The sequence below is a fragment of the Schistocerca piceifrons genome, chromosome 5 (genome assembly GCF_021461385.2).
Source record: "Schistocerca piceifrons isolate TAMUIC-IGC-003096 chromosome 5, iqSchPice1.1, whole genome shotgun sequence".
Taxonomy (NCBI): Eukaryota; Metazoa; Arthropoda; class Insecta; order Orthoptera; family Acrididae; genus Schistocerca; species Schistocerca piceifrons.
Window position 1 is genome coordinate 599,422,006 of NC_060142.1, and position 18,119 is coordinate 599,440,124.

An 18,119-nucleotide genomic window follows, 5' to 3' on the forward strand; every position below is an offset into this window, starting at 1 on the left:
GTTTACGAGCCTCGCTACAGTGTGCATGCACGTTATCCATGTGAAGAGGCGTAAGCAAATGCTACCATTCTGCGAGATTCCTGCAGAAGGTATACGAATTGCGTTGATATACAGAGCACAAGGGAGCCAAAGTCAAGGCCTCCGTGGCGCAATCGGCTAGCGCGTTCGGCTGTTAACCGAAAGGTTGGTGGTTCGAGCCCACCCGGGGGCGAAATCGTTTTAACCGGCACCGAGGTGAGGACATACGTCAACTTTGTTAGAGATACACAGCTAGTGTGACAATTTGGCTGCGTTTGAGTGATGCCACAGAGCCTTATACACATTCAGCCAAGTGACACTGTAGGTAAAAACATGGCCCTACACAGACGTTCTACTGTTTTCTTTTTTATTCGTCATGTGTGACACTGCAGTAGAGGGACGCCCACTACAAAAGACGCATTCTTTACATTCAATTTCAGCATATACGTCGCGAGTGCCATATGACAGGGCCTGTCTCTCGATGTCGATTTGTATTTGGTGTCTCTTAAGTGTCGGTCTGCAGTAGGCCGCTGTTGGTCGAGCGACGTGCAGTCGCCTTACATGAAGCCCCATGGGCAACGCCAGTGCCACTGTGGACAACAGCATACTGTAGCCAGAGAGACGAGCCGAAAGGTGCATTTCGCAGTCGAGCCACGCTGTCCCACAAGCTGTGCACTAGGTCAGGATTGTGCAGACCGCAAACTTTTAGTGGGCCGACGCTCGTCGTCGATCGCAAGGGCGAAACATTCAAGAGATTTGGAAAACGGCAATGTGGACACCCCCAGCAGCAGCTGTGTGCCAAATCCGATATCTGGTCGAGGGCTGCAAGATTCAGTATGATGAAGTACCAATTTGGGGATAGCTCACAAACGCTAAGCTGCCGCCTTCTTAGCTCAGTGGTAGAGCAATGGTCTCGTAAACCAGGGGTCGTGAGTTCGAACCTCACAGAAGGCATTCATTTTTTAAACCTTCCTGCAAGGAGCGGAGCTATCTCGAGCAGCATCTAACACATGGCAGTACACTGAATGAAAGGAATGTTCTACAACCTATGACAAGTATTCTACTGGCCTCAGAGGTTTTCTGAATGCATAGGTTGAACATTGGTTTGTATGCATTTTGTAGTATAATGTCATGCTTGGCGATGTCATTCGTTTACGAGCCTCGCTACAGTGTGCATGCACGTTATCCATGTGAAGAGGCGTAAGCAAATGCTACCATTCTGCGAGATTCCTGCAGAAGGTATACGAATTGCGTTGATATACAGAGCACAAGGGAGCCAAAGTCAAGGCCTCCGTGGCGCAATCGGCTAGCGCGTTCGGCTGTTAACCGAAAGGTTGGTGGTTCGAGCCCACCCGGGGGCGAAATCGTTTTAACCGGCACCGAGGTGAGGACATACGTCAACTTTGTTACAGATACACAGCTAGTGTGACAATTTGGCTGCGTTTGAGTGATGCCACAGAGCCTTATACACATTCAGCCAAGTGACACTGTAGGTAAAAACATGGCCCTACACAGACGTTCTACTGTTTACCTTTTTATTCGTCATGTGTGACACTGCAGTAGAGGGACGCCCACTACAAAAGACGCATTCTTTACATTCAATTTCAGCATATACGTCGCGAGTGCCATATGACAGGGCCTGTCTCTCGATGTCGATTTGTATTTGGTGTCTCTTAAGTGTCGGTCTGCAGTAGGCCGCTGTTGGCCGAGCGACGTGCAGTCGCCTTACATGAAGCCCCATGGGCAACGCCAGTGCCACTGTGGACAACAGCATACTGTAGCCAGAGAGACGAGCCGAAAGGCGCATTTCGCAGTCGAGCCACGCTGTCCCACAAGCTGTGCACTAGGTCAGGATTGTGCAGACCGCAAACTTTTAGTGGGCCGACGCTCGTCGTCGATCGCAAGGGCGAAACATTCAAGAGATTTGGAAAACGGCAATGTGGACACCCCCAGCAGCAGCTGTGTGCCAAATCCGATATCTGGTCGAGGGCTGCAAGATTCAGTATGATGAAGTACCAATTTGGGGATAGCTCACAAACGCTAAGCTGCCGCCTTCTTAGCTCAGTGGTAGAGCACTGGTCTCGTAAACCAGGGGTCGTGAGTTCGAACCTCACAGAAGGCATTCATTTTTTAAACCTTCCTGCAAGGAGCGGAGCTATCTCGAGCAGCATCTAACACATGGCAGTACACTGAATGAAAGGGATGTTCTACAACCTATGACAAGTATTCTACTGGCCTCAGAGGTTTTCTGAATGCATAGGTTGAACATTGGTTTGTATGCATTTTGTAGTATAATGTCATGCTTGGCGATGTCATTCGTTTACGAGCCTCGCTACAGTGTGCATGCACGTTATCCATGTGAAGAGGCGTAAGCAAATGCTACCATTCTGCGAGATTCCTGCAGAAGGTATACGAATTGCGTTGATATACAGAGCACAAGGGAGCCAAAGTCAAGGCCTCCGTGGCGCAATCGGCTAGCGCGTTCGGCTGTTAACCGAAAGGTTGGTGGTTCGAGCCCACCCGGGGGCGAAATCGTTTTAACCGGCACCGAGGTGAGGACATACGTCAACTTTGTTAGAGATACACAGCTAGTGTGACAATTTGGCTGCGTTTGAGTGATGCCACAGAGCCTTATACACATTCAGCCAAGTGACACTGTAGGTAAAAACATGGCCCTACACAGACGTTCTACTGTTTTCCTTTTTATTCGTCATGTGTGACACTGCAGTAGAGGGACGCCCACTACAAAAGACGCATTCTTTACATTCAATTTCAGCATATACGTCGCGAGTGCCATATGACAGGGCCTGTCTCTCGATGTCGATTTGTATTTGGTGTCTCTTAAGTGTCGGTCTGCAGTAGGCCGCTGTTGGCCGAGCGACGTGCAGTCGCCTTACATGAAGCCCCATGGGCAACGCCAGTGCCACTGTGGACAACAGCATACTGTAGCCAGAGAGACGAGCCGAAAGGCGCATTTCGCAGTCGAGCCACGCTGTCCCACAAGCTGTGCACTAGGTCAGGATTGTGCAGACCGCAAACTTTTAGTGGGCCGACGCTCGTCGTCGATCGCAAGGGCGAAACATTCAAGAGATTTGGAAAACGGCAATGTGGACACCCCCAGCAGCAGCTGTGTGCCAAATCCGATATCTGGTCGAGGGCTGCAAGATTCAGTATGATGAAGTACCAATTTGGGGATAGCTCACAAACGCTAAGCTGCCGCCTTCTTAGCTCAGTGGTAGAGCAATGGTCTCGTAAACCAGGGGTCGTGAGTTCGAACCTCACAGAAGGCATTCATTTTTTAAACCTTCCTGCAAGGAGCGGAGCTATCTCGAGCAGCATCTAACACATGGCAGTACACTGAATGAAAGGAATGTTCTACAACCTATGACAAGTATTCTACTGGCCTCAGAGGTTTTCTGAATGCATAGGTTGAACATTGGTTTGTATGCATTTTGTAGTATAATGTCATGCTTGGCGATGTCATTCGTTTACGAGCCTCGCTACAGTGTGCATGCACGTTATCCATGTGAAGAGGCGTAAGCAAATGCTACCATTCTGCGAGATTCCTGCAGAAGGTATACGAATTGCGTTGATATACAGAGCACAAGGGAGCCAAAGTCAAGGCCTCCGTGGCGCAATCGGCTAGCGCGTTCGGCTGTTAACCGAAAGGTTGGTGGTTCGAGCCCACCCGGGGGCGAAATCGTTTTAACCGGCACCGAGGTGAGGACATACGTCAACTTTGTTAGAGATACACAGCTAGTGTGACAATTTGGCTGCGTTTGAGTGATGCCACAGAGCCTTATACACATTCAGCCAAGTGACACTGTAGGTAAAAACATGGCCCTACACAGACGTTCTACTGTTTTCCTTTTTATTCGTCATGTGTGACACTGCAGTAGAGGGACGCCCACTACAAAAGACGCATTCTTTACATTCAATTTCAGCATATACGTCGCGAGTGCCATATGACAGGGCCTGTCTCTCGATGTCGATTTGTATTTGGTGTCTCTTAAGTGTCGGTCTGCAGTAGGCCGCTGTTGGCCGAGCGACGTGCAGTCGCCTTACATGAAGCCCCATGGGCAACGCCAGTGCCACTGTGGACAACAGCATACTGTAGCCAGAGAGACGAGCCGAAAGGTGCATTTCGCAGTCGAGCCACGCTGTCCCACAAGCTGTGCACTAGGTCAGGATTGTGCAGACCGCAAACTTTTAGTGGGCCGACGCTCGTCGTCGATCGCAAGGGCGAAACATTCAAGAGATTTGGAAAACGGCAATGTGGACACCCCCAGCAGCAGCTGTGTGCCAAATCCGATATCTGGTCGAGGGCTGCAAGATTCAGTATGATGAAGTACCAATTTGGGGATAGCTCACAAACGCTAAGCTGCCGCCTTCTTAGCTCAGTGGTAGAGCAATGGTCTCGTAAACCAGGGGTCGTGAGTTCGAACCTCACAGAAGGCATTCATTTTTTAAACCTTCCTGCAAGGAGCGGAGCTATCTCGAGCAGCATCTAACACATGGCAGTACACTGAATGAAAGGAATGTTCTACAACCTATGACAAGTATTCTACTGGCCTCAGAGGTTTTCTGAATGCATAGGTTGAACATTGGTTTGTATGCATTTTGTAGTATAATGTCATGCTTGGCGATGTCATTCGTTTACGAGCCTCGCTACAGTGTGCATGCACGTTATCCATGTGAAGAGGCGTAAGCAAATGCTACCATTCTGCGAGATTCCTGCAGAAGGTATACGAATTGCGTTGATATACAGAGCACAAGGGAGCCAAAGTCAAGGCCTCCGTGGCGCAATCGGCTAGCGCGTTCGGCTGTTAACCGAAAGGTTGGTGGTTCGAGCCCACCCGGGGGCGAAATCGTTTTAACCGGCACCGAGGTGAGGACATACGTCAACTTTGTTACAGATACACAGCTAGTGTGACAATTTGGCTGCGTTTGAGTGATGCCACAGAGCCTTATACACATTCAGCCAAGTGACACTGTAGGTAAAAACATGGCCCTACACAGACGTTCTACTGTTTACCTTTTTATTCGTCATGTGTGACACTGCAGTAGAGGGACGCCCACTACAAAAGACGCATTCTTTACATTCAATTTCAGCATATACGTCGCGAGTGCCATATGACAGGGCCTGTCTCTCGATGTCGATTTGTATTTGGTGTCTCTTAAGTGTCGGTCTGCAGTAGGCCGCTGTTGGCCGAGCGACGTGCAGTCGCCTTACATGAAGCCCCATGGGCAACGCCAGTGCCACTGTGGACAACAGCATACTGTAGCCAGAGAGACGAGCCGAAAGGCGCATTTCGCAGTCGAGCCACGCTGTCCCACAAGCTGTGCACTAGGTCAGGATTGTGCAGACCGCAAACTTTTAGTGGGCCGACGCTCGTCGTCGATCGCAAGGGCGAAACATTCAAGAGATTTGGAAAACGGCAATGTGGACACCCCCAGCAGCAGCTGTGTGCCAAATCCGATATCTGGTCGAGGGCTGCAAGATTCAGTATGATGAAGTACCAATTTGGGGATAGCTCACAAACGCTAAGCTGCCGCCTTCTTAGCTCAGTGGTAGAGCACTGGTCTCGTAAACCAGGGGTCGTGAGTTCGAACCTCACAGAAGGCATTCATTTTTTAAACCTTCCTGCAAGGAGCGGAGCTATCTCGAGCAGCATCTAACACATGGCAGTACACTGAATGAAAGGGATGTTCTACAACCTATGACAAGTATTCTACTGGCCTCAGAGGTTTTCTGAATGCATAGGTTGAACATTGGTTTGTATGCATTTTGTAGTATAATGTCATGCTTGGCGATGTCATTCGTTTACGAGCCTCGCTACAGTGTGCATGCACTTTATCCATGTGAAGAGGCGTAAGCAAATGCTACCATTCTGCGAGATTCCTGCAGAAGGTATACGAATTGCGTTGATATACAGAGCACAAGGGAGCCAAAGTCAAGGCCTCCGTGGCGCAATCGGCTAGCGCGTTCGGCTGTTAACCGAAAGGTTGGTGGTTCGAGCCCACCCGGGGGCGAAATCGTTTTAACCGGCACCGAGGTGAGGACATACGTCAACTTTGTTAGAGATACACAGCTAGTGTGACAATTTGGCTGCGTTTGAGTGATGCCACAGAGCCTTATACACATTCAGCCAAGTGACACTGTAGGTAAAAACATGGCCCTACACAGACGTTCTACTGTTTTCCTTTTTATTCGTCATGTGTGACACTGCAGTAGAGGGACGCCCACTACAAAAGACGCATTCTTTACATTCAATTTCAGCATATACGTCGCGAGTGCCATATGACAGGGCCTGTCTCTCGATGTCGATTTGTATTTGGTGTCTCTTAAGTGTCGGTCTGCAGTAGGCCGCTGTTGGCCGAGCGACGTGCGTGGCGCAATCGGCTAGCGCGTTCGGCTGTTAACCGAAAGGTTGGTGGTTCGAGCCCACCCGGGGGCGAAATCGTTTTAACCGGCACCGAGGTGAGGACATACGTCAACTTTGTTAGAGATACACAGCTAGTGTGACAATTTGGCTGCGTTTGAGTGATGCCACAGAGCCTTATACACATTCAGCCAAGTGACACTGTAGGTAAAAACATGGCCCTACACAGACGTTCTACTGTTTTCCTTTTTATTCGTCATGTGTGACACTGCAGTAGAGGGACGCCCACTACAAAAGACGCATTCTTTACATTCAATTTCAGCATATACGTCGCGAGTGCCATATGACAGGGCCTGTCTCTCGATGTCGATTTGTATTTGGTGTCTCTTAAGTGTCGGTCTGCAGTAGGCCGCTGTTGGCCGAGCGACGTGCAGTCGCCTTACATGAAGCCCCATGGGCAACGCCAGTGCCACTGTGGACAACAGCATACTGTAGCCAGAGAGACGAGCCGAAAGGTGCATTTCGCAGTCGAGCCACGCTGTCCCACAAGCTGTGCACTAGGTCAGGATTGTGCAGACCGCAAACTTTTAGTGGGCCGACGCTCGTCGTCGATCGCAAGGGCGAAACATTCAAGAGATTTGGAAAACGGCAATGTGGACACCCCCAGCAGCAGCTGTGTGCCAAATCCGATATCTGGTCGAGGGCTGCAAGATTCAGTATGATGAAGTACCAATTTGGGGATAGCTCACAAACGCTAAGCTGCCGCCTTCTTAGCTCAGTGGTAGAGCAATGGTCTCGTAAACCAGGGGTCGTGAGTTCGAACCTCACAGAAGGCATTCATTTTTTAAACCTTCCTGCAAGGAGCGGAGCTATCTCGAGCAGCATCTAACACATGGCAGTACACTGAATGAAAGGAATGTTCTACAACCTATGACAAGTATTCTACTGGCCTCAGAGGTTTTCTGAATGCATAGGTTGAACATTGGTTTGTATGCATTTTGTAGTATAATGTCATGCTTGGCGATGTCATTCGTTTACGAGCCTCGCTACAGTGTGCATGCACGTTATCCATGTGAAGAGGCGTAAGCAAATGCTACCATTCTGCGAGATTCCTGCAGAAGGTATACGAATTGCGTTGATATACAGAGCACAAGGGAGCCAAAGTCAAGGCCTCCGTGGCGCAATCGGCTAGCGCGTTCGGCTGTTAACCGAAAGGTTGGTGGTTCGAGCCCACCCGGGGGCGAAATCGTTTTAACCGGCACCGAGGTGAGGACATACGTCAACTTTGTTACAGATACACAGCTAGTGTGACAATTTGGCTGCGTTTGAGTGATGCCACAGAGCCTTATACACATTCAGCCAAGTGACACTGTAGGTAAAAACATGGCCCTACACAGACGTTCTACTGTTTACCTTTTTATTCGTCATGTGTGACACTGCAGTAGAGGGACGCCCACTACAAAAGACGCATTCTTTACATTCAATTTCAGCATATACGTCGCGAGTGCCATATGACAGGGCCTGTCTCTCGATGTCGATTTGTATTTGGTGTCTCTTAAGTGTCGGTCTGCAGTAGGCCGCTGTTGGCCGAGCGACGTGCAGTCGCCTTACATGAAGCCCCATGGGCAACGCCAGTGCCACTGTGGACAACAGCATACTGTAGCCAGAGAGACGAGCCGAAAGGCGCATTTCGCAGTCGAGCCACGCTGTCCCACAAGCTGTGCACTAGGTCAGGATTGTGCAGACCGCAAACTTTTAGTGGGCCGACGCTCGTCGTCGATCGCAAGGGCGAAACATTCAAGAGATTTGGAAAACGGCAATGTGGACACCCCCAGCAGCAGCTGTGTGCCAAATCCGATATCTGGTCGAGGGCTGCAAGATTCAGTATGATGAAGTACCAATTTGGGGATAGCTCACAAACGCTAAGCTGCCGCCTTCTTAGCTCAGTGGTAGAGCACTGGTCTCGTAAACCAGGGGTCGTGAGTTCGAACCTCACAGAAGGCATTCATTTTTTAAACCTTCCTGCAAGGAGCGGAGCTATCTCGAGCAGCATCTAACACATGGCAGTACACTGAATGAAAGGGATGTTCTACAACCTATGACAAGTATTCTACTGGCCTCAGAGGTTTTCTGAATGCATAGGTTGAACATTGGTTTGTATGCATTTTGTAGTATAATGTCATGCTTGGCGATGTCATTCGTTTACGAGCCTCGCTACAGTGTGCATGCACTTTATCCATGTGAAGAGGCGTAAGCAAATGCTACCATTCTGCGAGATTCCTGCAGAAGGTATACGAATTGCGTTGATATACAGAGCACAAGGGAGCCAAAGTCAAGGCCTCCGTGGCGCAATCGGCTAGCGCGTTCGGCTGTTAACCGAAAGGTTGGTGGTTCGAGCCCACCCGGGGGCGAAATCGTTTTAACCGGCACCGAGGTGAGGACATACGTCAACTTTGTTAGAGATACACAGCTAGTGTGACAATTTGGCTGCGTTTGAGTGATGCCACAGAGCCTTATACACATTCAGCCAAGTGACACTGTAGGTAAAAACATGGCCCTACACAGACGTTCTACTGTTTTCCTTTTTATTCGTCATGTGTGACACTGCAGTAGAGGGACGCCCACTACAAAAGACGCATTCTTTACATTCAATTTCAGCATATACGTCGCGAGTGCCATATGACAGGGCCTGTCTCTCGATGTCGATTTGTATTTGGTGTCTCTTAAGTGTCGGTCTGCAGTAGGCCGCTGTTGGCCGAGCGACGTGCGTGGCGCAATCGGCTAGCGCGTTCGGCTGTTAACCGAAAGGTTGGTGGTTCGAGCCCACCCGGGGGCGAAATCGTTTTAACCGGCACCGAGGTGAGGACATACGTCAACTTTGTTAGAGATACACAGCTAGTGTGACAATTTGGCTGCGTTTGAGTGATGCCACAGAGCCTTATACACATTCAGCCAAGTGACACTGTAGGTAAAAACATGGCCCTACACAGACGTTCTACTGTTTTCCTTTTTATTCGTCATGTGTGACACTGCAGTAGAGGGACGCCCACTACAAAAGACGCATTCTTTACATTCAATTTCAGCATATACGTCGCGAGTGCCATATGACAGGGCCTGTCTCTCGATGTCGATTTGTATTTGGTGTCTCTTAAGTGTCGGTCTGCAGTAGGCCGCTGTTGGCCGAGCGACGTGCAGTCGCCTTACATGAAGCCCCATGGGCAACGCCAGTGCCACTGTGGACAACAGCATACTGTAGCCAGAGAGACGAGCCGAAAGGCGCATTTCGCAGTCGAGCCACGCTGTCCCACAAGCTGTGCACTAGGTCAGGATTGTGCAGACCGCAAACTTTTAGTGGGCCGACGCTCGTCGTCGATCGCAAGGGCGAAACATTCAAGAGATTTGGAAAACGGCAATGTGGACACCCCCAGCAGCAGCTGTGTGCCAAATCCGATATCTGGTCGAGGGCTGCAAGATTCAGTATGATGAAGTACCAATTTGGGGATAGCTCACAAACGCTAAGCTGCCGCCTTCTTAGCTCAGTGGTAGAGCACTGGTTTCGTAAACCAGGGGTCGTGAGTTCGAACCTCACAGAAGGCATTAATTTTTTAAACCTTCCTGCAAGGAGCGGAGCTATCTCGAGCAGCATCTAACACATGGCAGTACACTGAATGAAAGGGATGTTCTACAACCTATGACAAGTATTCTACTGGCCTCAGAGGTTTTCTGAATGCATAGGTTGAACATTGGTTTGTATGCATTTTGTAGTATAATGTCATGCTTGGCGATGTCATTCGTTTACGAGCCTCGCTACAGTGTGCATGCACGTTATCCATGTGAAGAGGCGTAAGCAAATGCTACCATTCTGCGAGATTCCTGCAGAAGGTATACGAATTGCGTTGATATACAGAGCACAAGGGAGCCAAAGTCAAGGCCTCCGTGGCGCAATCGGCTAGCGCGTTCGGCTGTTAACCGAAAGGTTGGTGGTTCGAGCCCACCCGGGGGCGAAATCGTTTTAACCGGCACCGAGGTGAGGACATACGTCAACTTTGTTACAGATACACAGCTAGTGTGACAATTTGGCTGCGTTTGAGTGATGCCACAGAGCCTTATACACATTCAGCCAAGTGACACTGTAGGTAAAAACATGGCCCTACACAGACGTTCTACTGTTTTCCTTTTTATTCGTCATGTGTGACACTGCAGTAGAGGGACGCCCACTACAAAAGACGCATTCTTTACATTCAATTTCAGCATATACGTCGCGAGTGCCATATGACAGGGCCTGTCTCTCGATGTCGATTTGTATTTGGTGTCTCTTAAGTGTCGGTCTGCAGTAGGCCGCTGTTGGCCGAGCGACGTGCAGTCGCCTTACATGAAGCCCCATGGGCAACGCCAGTGCCACTGTGGACAACAGCATACTGTAGCCAGAGAGACGAGCCGAAAGGTGCATTTCGCAGTCGAGCCACGCTGTCCCACAAGCTGTGCACTAGGTCAGGATTGTGCAGACCGCAAACTTTTAGTGGGCCGACGCTCGTCGTCGATCGCAAGGGCGAAACATTCAAGAGATTTGGAAAACGGCAATGTGGACACCCCCAGCAGCAGCTGTGTGCCAAATCCGATATCTGGTCGAGGGCTGCAAGATTCAGTATGATGAAGTACCAATTTGGGGATAGCTCACAAACGCTAAGCTGCCGCCTTCTTAGCTCAGTGGTAGAGCAATGGTCTCGTAAACCAGGGGTCGTGAGTTCGAACCTCACAGAAGGCATTCATTTTTTAAACCTTCCTGCAAGGAGCGGAGCTATCTCGAGCAGCATCTAACACATGGCAGTACACTGAATGAAAGGAATGTTCTACAACCTATGACAAGTATTCTACTGGCCTCAGAGGTTTTCTGAATGCATAGGTTGAACATTGGTTTGTATGCATTTTGTAGTATAATGTCATGCTTGGCGATGTCATTCGTTTACGAGCCTCGCTACAGTGTGCATGCACGTTATCCATGTGAAGAGGCGTAAGCAAATGCTACCATTCTGCGAGATTCCTGCAGAAGGTATACGAATTGCGTTGATATACAGAGCACAAGGGAGCCAAAGTCAAGGCCTCCGTGGCGCAATCGGCTAGCGCGTTCGGCTGTTAACCGAAAGGTTGGTGGTTCGAGCCCACCCGGGGGCGAAATCGTTTTAACCGGCACCGAGGTGAGGACATACGTCAACTTTGTTAGAGATACACAGCTAGTGTGACAATTTGGCTGCGTTTGAGTGATGCCACAGAGCCTTATACACATTCAGCCAAGTGACACTGTAGGTAAAAACATGGCCCTACACAGACGTTCTACTGTTTTCCTTTTTATTCGTCATGTGTGACACTGCAGTAGAGGGACGCCCACTACAAAAGACGCATTCTTTACATTCAATTTCAGCATATACGTCGCGAGTGCCATATGACAGGGCCTGTCTCTCGATGTCGATTTGTATTTGGTGTCTCTTAAGTGTCGGTCTGCAGTAGGCCGCTGTTGGCCGAGCGACGTGCAGTCGCCTTACATGAAGCCCCATGGGCAACGCCAGTGCCACTGTGGACAACAGCATACTGTAGCCAGAGAGACGAGCCGAAAGGCGCATTTCGCAGTCGAGCCACGCTGTCCCACAAGCTGTGCACTAGGTCAGGATTGTGCAGACCGCAAACTTTTAGTGGGCCGACGCTCGTCGTCGATCGCAAGGGCGAAACATTCAAGAGATTTGGAAAACGGCAATGTGGACACCCCCAGCAGCAGCTGTGTGCCAAATCCGATATCTGGTCGAGGGCTGCAAGATTCAGTATGATGAAGTACCAATTTGGGGATAGCTCACAAACGCTAAGCTGCCGCCTTCTTAGCTCAGTGGTAGAGCACTGGTCTCGTAAACCAGGGGTCGTGAGTTCGAACCTCACAGAAGGCATTCATTTTTTAAACCTTCCTGCAAGGAGCGGAGCTATCTCGAGCAGCATCTAACACATGGCAGTACACTGAATGAAAGGGATGTTCTACAACCTATGACAAGTATTCTACTGGCCTCAGAGGTTTTCTGAATGCATAGGTTGAACATTGGTTTGTATGCATTTTGTAGTATAATGTCATGCTTGGCGATGTCATTCGTTTACGAGCCTCGCTACAGTGTGCATGCACGTTATCCATGTGAAGAGGCGTAAGCAAATGCTACCATTCTGCGAGATTCCTGCAGAAGGTATACGAATTGCGTTGATATACAGAGCACAAGGGAGCCAAAGTCAAGGCCTCCGTGGCTCAATCGGCTAGCGCGTTCGGCTGTTAACCGAAAGGTTGGTGGTTCGAGCCCACCCGGGGGCGAAATCGTTTTAACCGGCACCGAGGTGAGGACATACGTCAACTTTGTTAGAGATACACAGCTAGTGTGACAATTTGGCTGCGTTTGAGTGATGCCACAGAGCCTTATACACATTCAGCCAAGTGACACTGTAGGTAAAAACATGGCCCTACACAGACGTTCTACTGTTTTCCTTTTTATTCGTCATGTGTGACACTGCAGTAGAGGGACGCCCACTACAAAAGACGCATTCTTTACATTCAATTTCAGCATATACGTCGCGAGTGCCATATGACAGGGCCTGTCTCTCGATGTCGATTTGTATTTGGTGTCTCTTAAGTGTCGGTCTGCAGTAGGCCGCTGTTGGCCGAGCGACGTGCAGTCGCCTTACATGAAGCCCCATGGGCAACGCCAGTGCCACTGTGGACAACAGCATACTGTAGCCAGAGAGACGAGCCGAAAGGCGCATTTCGCAGTCGAGCCACGCTGTCCCACAAGCTGTGCACTAGGTCAGGATTGTGCAGACCGCAAACTTTTAGTGGGCCGACGCTCGTCGTCGATCGCAAGGGCGAAACATTCAAGAGATTTGGAAAACGGCAATGTGGACACCCCCAGCAGCAGCTGTGTGCCAAATCCGATATCTGGTCGAGGGCTGCAAGATTCAGTATGATGAAGTACCAATTTGGGGATAGCTCACAAACGCTAAGCTGCCGCCTTCTTAGCTCAGTGGTAGAGCACTGGTCTCGTAAACCAGGGGTCGTGAGTTCGAACCTCACAGAAGGCATTCATTTTTTAAACCTTCCTGCAAGGAGCGAAGCTATCTCGAGCAGCATCTAACACATGGCAGTACACTGAATGAAAGGGATGTTCTACAACCTATGACAAGTATTCTACTGGCCTCAGAGGTTTTCTGAATGCATAGGTTGAACATTGGTTTGTATGCATTTTGTAGTATAATGTCATGCTTGGCGATGTCATTCGTTTACGAGCCTCGCTACAGTGTGCATGCACGTTATCCATGTGAAGAGGCGTAAGCAAATGCTACCATTCTGCGAGATTCCTGCAGAAGGTATACGAATTGCGTTGATATACAGAGCACAAGGGAGCCAAAGTCAAGGCCTCCGTGGCGCAATCGGCTAGCGCGTTCGGCTGTTAACCGAAAGGTTGGTGGTTCGAGCCCACCCGGGGGCGAAATCGTTTTAACCGGCACCGAGGTGAGGACATACGTCAACTTTGTTAGAGATACACAGCTAGTGTGACAATTTGGCTGCGTTTGAGTGATGCCACAGAGCCTTATACACATTCAGCCAAGTGACACTGTAGGTAAAAACATGGCCCTACACAGACGTTCTACTGTTTTCCTTTTTATTCGTCATGTGTGACACTGCAGTAGAGGGACGCCCACTACAAAAGACGCATTCTTTACATTCAATTTCAGCATATACGTCGCGAGTGCCATATGACAGGGCCTGTCTCTCGATGTCGATTTGTATTTGGTGTCTCTTAAGTGTCGGTCTGCAGTAGGCCGCTGTTGGCCGAGCGACGTGCAGTCGCCTTACATGAAGCCCCATGGGCAACGCCAGTGCCACTGTGGACAACAGCATACTTTAGCCAGAGAGACGAGCCGAAAGGCGCATTTCGCAGTCGAGCCACGCTGTCCCACAAGCTGTGCACTAGGTCAGGATTGTGCAGACCGCAAACTTTTAGTGGGCCGACGCTCGTCGTCGATCGCAAGGGCGAAACATTCAAGAGATTTGGAAAACGGCAATGTGGACACCCCCAGCAGCAGCTGTGTGCCAAATCCGATATCTGGTCGAGGGCTGCAAGATTCAGTATGATGAAGTACCAATTTGGGGATAGCTCACAAACGCTAAGCTGCCGCCTTCTTAGCTCAGTGGTAGAGCAATGGTCTCATAAACCAGGGGTCGTGAGTTCGAACCTCACAGAAGGCATTCATTTTTTAAACCTTCCTGCAAGGAGCGGAGCTATCTCGAGCAGCATCTAACACATGGCAGTACACTGAATGAAAGGAATGTTCTACAACCTATGACAAGTATTCTACTGGCCTCAGAGGTTTTCTGAATGCATAGGTTGAACATTGGTTTGTATGCATTTTGTAGTATAATGTCATGCTTGGCGATGTCATTCGTTTACGAGCCTCGCTACAGTGTGCATGCACGTTATCCATGTGAAGAGGCGTAAGCAAATGCTACCATTCTGCGAGATTCCTGCAGAAGGTATACGAATTGCGTTGATATACAGAGCACAAGGGAGCCAAAGTCAAGGCCTCCGTGGCGCAATCGGCTAGCGCGTTCGGCTGTTAACCGAAAGGTTGGTGGTTCGAGCCCACCCGGGGGCGAAATCGTTTTAACCGGCACCGAGGTGAGGACATACGTCAACTTTGTTAGAGATACACAGCTAGTGTGACAATTTGGCTGCGTTTGAGTGATGCCACAGAGCCTTATACACATTCAGCCAAGTGACACTGTAGGTAAAAACATGGCCCTACACAGACGTTCTACTGTTTTCCTTTTTATTCGTCATGTGTGACACTGCAGTAGAGGGACGCCCACTACAAAAGACGCATTCTTTACATTCAATTTCAGCATATACGTCGCGAGTGCCATATGACAGGGCCTGTCTCTCGATGTCGATTTGTATTTGGTGTCTCTTAAGTGTCGGTCTGCAGTAGGCCGCTGTTGGCCGAGCGACGTGCAGTCGCCTTACATGAAGCCCCATGGGCAACGCCAGTGCCACTGTGGACAACAGCATACTGTAGCCAGAGAGACGAGCCGAAAGGTGCATTTCGCAGTCGAGCCACGCTGTCCCACAAGCTGTGCACTAGGTCAGGATTGTGCAGACCGCAAACTTTTAGTGGGCCGACGCTCGTCGTCGATCGCAAGGGCGAAACATTCAAGAGATTTGGAAAACGGCAATGTGGACACCCCCAGCAGCAGCTGTGTGCCAAATCCGATATCTGGTCGAGGGCTGCAAGATTCAGTATGATGAAGTACCAATTTGGGGATAGCTCACAAACGCTAAGCTGCCGCCTTCTTAGCTCAGTGGTAGAGCAATGGTCTCGTAAACCAGGGGTCGTGAGTTCGAACCTCACAGAAGGCATTCATTTTTTAAACCTTCCTGCAAGGAGCGGAGCTATCTCGAGCAGCATCTAACACATGGCAGTACACTGAATGAAAGGAATGTTCTACAACCTATGACAAGTATTCTACTGGCCTCAGAGGTTTTCTGAATGCATAGGTTGAACATTGGTTTGTATGCATTTTGTAGTATAATGTCATGCTTGGCGATGTCATTCGTTTACGAGCCTCGCTACAGTGTGCATGCACGTTATCCATGTGAAGAGGCGTAAGCAAATGCTACCATTCTGCGAGATTCCTGCAGAAGGTATACGAATTGCGTTGATATACAGAGCACAAGGGAGCCAAAGTCAAGGCCTCCGTGGCGCAATCGGCTAGCGCGTTCGGCTGTTAACCGAAAGGTTGGTGGTTCGAGCCCACCCGGGGGCGAAATCGTTTTAACCGGCACCGAGGTGAGGACATACGTCAACTTTGTTACAGATACACAGCTAGTGTGACAATTTGGCTGCGTTTGAGTGATGCCACAGAGCCTTATACACATTCAGCCAAGTGACACTGTAGGTAAAAACATGGCCCTACACAGACGTTCTACTGTTTACCTTTTTATTCGTCATGTGTGACACTGCAGTAGAGGGACGCCCACTACAAAAGACGCATTCTTTACATTCAATTTCAGCATATACGTCGCGAGTGCCATATGACAGGGCCTGTCTCTCGATGTCGATTTGTATTTGGTGTCTCTTAAGTGTCGGTCTGCAGTAGGCCGCTGTTGGCCGAGCGACGTGCAGTCGCCTTACATGAAGCCCCATGGGCAACGCCAGTGCCACTGTGGACAACAGCATACTGTAGCCAGAGAGACGAGCCGAAAGGCGCATTTCGCAGTCGAGCCACGCTGTCCCACAAGCTGTGCACTAGGTCAGGATTGTGCAGACCGCAAACTTTTAGTGGGCCGACGCTCGTCGTCGATCGCAAGGGCGAAACATTCAAGAGATTTGGAAAACGGCAATGTGGACACCCCCAGCAGCAGCTGTGTGCCAAATCCGATATCTGGTCGAGGGCTGCAAGATTCAGTATGATGAAGTACCAATTTGGGGATAGCTCACAAACGCTAAGCTGCCGCCTTCTTAGCTCAGTGGTAGAGCACTGGTCTCGTAAACCAGGGGTCGTGAGTTCGAACCTCACAGAAGGCATTCATTTTTTAAACCTTCCTGCAAGGAGCGGAGCTATCTCGAGCAGCATCTAACACATGGCAGTACACTGAATGAAAGGAATGTTCTACAACCTATGACAAGTATTCTACTGGCCTCAGAGGTTTTCTGAATGCATAGGTTGAACATTGGTTTGTATGCATTTTGTAGTATAATGTCATGCTTGGCGATGTCATTCGTTTACGAGCCTCGCTACAGTGTGCATGCACGTTATCCATGTGAAGAGGCGTAAGCAAATGCTACCATTCTGCGAGATTCCTGCAGAAGGTATACGAATTGCGTTGATATACAGAGCACAAGGGAGCCAAAGTCAAGGCCTCCGTGGCGCAATCGGCTAGCGCGTTCGGCTGTTAACCGAAAGGTTGGTGGTTCGAGCCCACCCGGGGGCGAAATCGTTTTAACCGGCACCGAGGTGAGGACATACGTCAACTTTGTTAGAGATACACAGCTAGTGTGACAATTTGGCTGCGTTTGAGTGATGCCACAGAGCCTTATACACATTCAGCCAAGTGACACTGTAGGTAAAAACATGGCCCTACACAGACGTTCTACTGTTTTCCTTTTTATTCGTCATGTGTGACACTGCAGTAGAGGGACGCCCACTACAAAAGACGCATTCTTTACATTCAATTTCAGCATATACGTCGCGAGTGCCATATGACAGGGCCTGTCTCTCGATGTCGATTTGTATTTGGTGTCTCTTAAGTGTCGGTCTGCAGTAGGCCGCTGTTGGCCGAGCGACGTGCAGTCGCCTTACATGAAGCCCCATGGGCAACGCCAGTGCCACTGTGGACAACAGCATACTGTAGCCAGAGAGACGAGCCGAAAGGCGCATTTCGCAGTCGAGCCACGCTGTCCCACAAGCTGTGCACTAGGTCAGGATTGTGCAGACCGCAAACTTTTAGTGGGCCGACGCTCGTCGTCGATCGCAAGGGCGAAACATTCAAGAGATTTGGAAAACGGCAATGTGGACACCCCCAGCAGCAGCTGTGTGCCAAATCCGATATCTGGTCGAGGGCTGCAAGATTCAGTATGATGAAGTACCAATTTGGGGATAGCTCACAATTTGGCTGCGTTTGAGTGATGCCACAGAGC

The 18,119-nt window shown here is 49.8% G+C and overlaps 31 non-coding genes across 31 annotated transcripts; all 31 read left to right on the top strand.

The window, feature by feature from the left end:
* The first annotated feature begins 137 nt into the window (after positions 1-137).
* Positions 138-211, top strand: Trnan-guu. Its single transcript has one exon. It is a non-coding gene; the product is annotated as a tRNA-Asn (tRNA).
* Positions 212-900: 689 nt separating this feature from the next.
* Trnat-cgu lies at positions 901-972 on the top strand. Its single transcript has one exon. It is a non-coding gene; the product is annotated as a tRNA-Thr (tRNA).
* Positions 973-1,305: 333 nt separating this feature from the next.
* On the top strand, positions 1,306-1,379 carry Trnan-guu. Its single transcript has one exon. It is a non-coding gene; the product is annotated as a tRNA-Asn (tRNA).
* A 689-nt stretch (positions 1,380-2,068) lies between these two features.
* Positions 2,069-2,140, top strand: Trnat-cgu. Its single transcript has one exon. It is a non-coding gene; the product is annotated as a tRNA-Thr (tRNA).
* Positions 2,141-2,473: 333 nt separating this feature from the next.
* Positions 2,474-2,547, top strand: Trnan-guu. Its single transcript has one exon. It is a non-coding gene; the product is annotated as a tRNA-Asn (tRNA).
* A 689-nt stretch (positions 2,548-3,236) lies between these two features.
* Trnat-cgu lies at positions 3,237-3,308 on the top strand. Its single transcript has one exon. It is a non-coding gene; the product is annotated as a tRNA-Thr (tRNA).
* A 333-nt stretch (positions 3,309-3,641) lies between these two features.
* On the top strand, positions 3,642-3,715 carry Trnan-guu. The gene has a single exon. It is a non-coding gene; the product is annotated as a tRNA-Asn (tRNA).
* Positions 3,716-4,404: 689 nt separating this feature from the next.
* Positions 4,405-4,476, top strand: Trnat-cgu. Its single transcript has one exon. It is a non-coding gene; the product is annotated as a tRNA-Thr (tRNA).
* A 333-nt stretch (positions 4,477-4,809) lies between these two features.
* On the top strand, positions 4,810-4,883 carry Trnan-guu. Its single transcript has one exon. It is a non-coding gene; the product is annotated as a tRNA-Asn (tRNA).
* Positions 4,884-5,572: 689 nt separating this feature from the next.
* Positions 5,573-5,644, top strand: Trnat-cgu. Its single transcript has one exon. It is a non-coding gene; the product is annotated as a tRNA-Thr (tRNA).
* Positions 5,645-5,977: 333 nt separating this feature from the next.
* Positions 5,978-6,051, top strand: Trnan-guu. The gene has a single exon. It is a non-coding gene; the product is annotated as a tRNA-Asn (tRNA).
* Positions 6,052-6,406: 355 nt separating this feature from the next.
* On the top strand, positions 6,407-6,476 carry Trnan-guu. The gene has a single exon. It is a non-coding gene; the product is annotated as a tRNA-Asn (tRNA).
* A 689-nt stretch (positions 6,477-7,165) lies between these two features.
* Trnat-cgu lies at positions 7,166-7,237 on the top strand. Its single transcript has one exon. It is a non-coding gene; the product is annotated as a tRNA-Thr (tRNA).
* Positions 7,238-7,570: 333 nt separating this feature from the next.
* On the top strand, positions 7,571-7,644 carry Trnan-guu. The gene has a single exon. It is a non-coding gene; the product is annotated as a tRNA-Asn (tRNA).
* A 689-nt stretch (positions 7,645-8,333) lies between these two features.
* Positions 8,334-8,405, top strand: Trnat-cgu. The gene has a single exon. It is a non-coding gene; the product is annotated as a tRNA-Thr (tRNA).
* Positions 8,406-8,738: 333 nt separating this feature from the next.
* Positions 8,739-8,812, top strand: Trnan-guu. Its single transcript has one exon. It is a non-coding gene; the product is annotated as a tRNA-Asn (tRNA).
* A 355-nt stretch (positions 8,813-9,167) lies between these two features.
* Trnan-guu lies at positions 9,168-9,237 on the top strand. The gene has a single exon. It is a non-coding gene; the product is annotated as a tRNA-Asn (tRNA).
* Positions 9,238-9,926: 689 nt separating this feature from the next.
* Trnat-cgu lies at positions 9,927-9,998 on the top strand. The gene has a single exon. It is a non-coding gene; the product is annotated as a tRNA-Thr (tRNA).
* Positions 9,999-10,331: 333 nt separating this feature from the next.
* Positions 10,332-10,405, top strand: Trnan-guu. Its single transcript has one exon. It is a non-coding gene; the product is annotated as a tRNA-Asn (tRNA).
* Positions 10,406-11,094: 689 nt separating this feature from the next.
* Positions 11,095-11,166, top strand: Trnat-cgu. Its single transcript has one exon. It is a non-coding gene; the product is annotated as a tRNA-Thr (tRNA).
* A 333-nt stretch (positions 11,167-11,499) lies between these two features.
* Trnan-guu lies at positions 11,500-11,573 on the top strand. The gene has a single exon. It is a non-coding gene; the product is annotated as a tRNA-Asn (tRNA).
* A 689-nt stretch (positions 11,574-12,262) lies between these two features.
* Positions 12,263-12,334, top strand: Trnat-cgu. The gene has a single exon. It is a non-coding gene; the product is annotated as a tRNA-Thr (tRNA).
* A 333-nt stretch (positions 12,335-12,667) lies between these two features.
* Trnan-guu lies at positions 12,668-12,741 on the top strand. Its single transcript has one exon. It is a non-coding gene; the product is annotated as a tRNA-Asn (tRNA).
* Positions 12,742-13,430: 689 nt separating this feature from the next.
* Trnat-cgu lies at positions 13,431-13,502 on the top strand. Its single transcript has one exon. It is a non-coding gene; the product is annotated as a tRNA-Thr (tRNA).
* A 333-nt stretch (positions 13,503-13,835) lies between these two features.
* On the top strand, positions 13,836-13,909 carry Trnan-guu. Its single transcript has one exon. It is a non-coding gene; the product is annotated as a tRNA-Asn (tRNA).
* Positions 13,910-14,598: 689 nt separating this feature from the next.
* On the top strand, positions 14,599-14,670 carry Trnam-cau. Its single transcript has one exon. It is a non-coding gene; the product is annotated as a tRNA-Met (tRNA).
* A 333-nt stretch (positions 14,671-15,003) lies between these two features.
* Positions 15,004-15,077, top strand: Trnan-guu. Its single transcript has one exon. It is a non-coding gene; the product is annotated as a tRNA-Asn (tRNA).
* Positions 15,078-15,766: 689 nt separating this feature from the next.
* Positions 15,767-15,838, top strand: Trnat-cgu. Its single transcript has one exon. It is a non-coding gene; the product is annotated as a tRNA-Thr (tRNA).
* A 333-nt stretch (positions 15,839-16,171) lies between these two features.
* Positions 16,172-16,245, top strand: Trnan-guu. Its single transcript has one exon. It is a non-coding gene; the product is annotated as a tRNA-Asn (tRNA).
* Positions 16,246-16,934: 689 nt separating this feature from the next.
* On the top strand, positions 16,935-17,006 carry Trnat-cgu. Its single transcript has one exon. It is a non-coding gene; the product is annotated as a tRNA-Thr (tRNA).
* Positions 17,007-17,339: 333 nt separating this feature from the next.
* Positions 17,340-17,413, top strand: Trnan-guu. Its single transcript has one exon. It is a non-coding gene; the product is annotated as a tRNA-Asn (tRNA).
* The last annotated feature ends 706 nt before the right edge of the window (positions 17,414-18,119 follow it).